Below are 940 nucleotides of genomic sequence, written 5' to 3'. Positions count from 1 at the left end.
AACGCTGCTACCATCGTTAGAACTAGCATATAATACGAGCGTGCACAGCACAACGGGTAAGACTCCGTTTGAAATCGAAAGAGGGTATAATCCTCGGATGCCAAAAAACATGATTAATGATAAAAACATCCAAGTCCACCCAACATCCTTGAGCTTCCACGAAATGCTGTCAAAGGCGAGACACTACGCTAGAAACTGTATTGACGAAGCAGCTAAATATAGCAAAGACAGGTGGGATAAAACCCATAAAGAGCCCAAATTCATAGTTGGAGATAAAGTGCTAATCTCAACTATTAATTTTAACAACATTCAAGGTCCCAAAAAGCTTAAGGACTCCTTTGTGGGACCATTCTCGGTCGTAAAATTACACGGACCTAACGCAGTAGAAGTGATGCTCACAGGAGAATTCGCCCGTAAACACCCAACTTTCCCAGTCTCGTTACTTAAACATTTTAAATCTAACAATAAAGATAAATTCCCAAATAGACAACCTACGGAAGAACTAATTCCTTTTGACAATAGTGGGCCGAAAATTGTGTCTAAAGTACTGGATCACAAGAGAATGAAAGTATCTAATAAGGAAGTTAGGCTTTACCTCGTCAGGTATAAAGATAAGACTTCTGACTTCGATGAGTGGTTACCAGAGAGTAAGATAGCAAACGCATCTCAAGTGCTACGCAAGTTTCGAATAGAAAAGAAAAATTCCTAGGTAGAACTTTTTCTTTTTTCCAACCCCGGAGAGTGTCAACGGTACAAGGATTATTGCGGAGCAATAATCCCAAGTACATTGCCAAAATCCAAAAACTACATTAAAAAAGAAAATATAAAAAATACATTTATGGGATACAAAGTTGAATCCGGGAACGGTCCCGGATTTATTCCCAAATTTCCAAATTTCCAAATGGAGTTGAGGTAAGGAAAAAAAGAGGTGTACTGGCCG

This window comes from Melampsora larici-populina (assembly GCF_000204055.1).
Source record: "Melampsora larici-populina 98AG31 unplaced genomic scaffold MELLAscaffold_12, whole genome shotgun sequence".
NCBI classification, from domain to species: domain Eukaryota; kingdom Fungi; phylum Basidiomycota; class Pucciniomycetes; order Pucciniales; family Melampsoraceae; genus Melampsora; species Melampsora laricis-populina.
The sequence above is the reverse complement of the archived record's forward strand: the minus strand, read 5'-3'. Positions refer to the sequence as shown.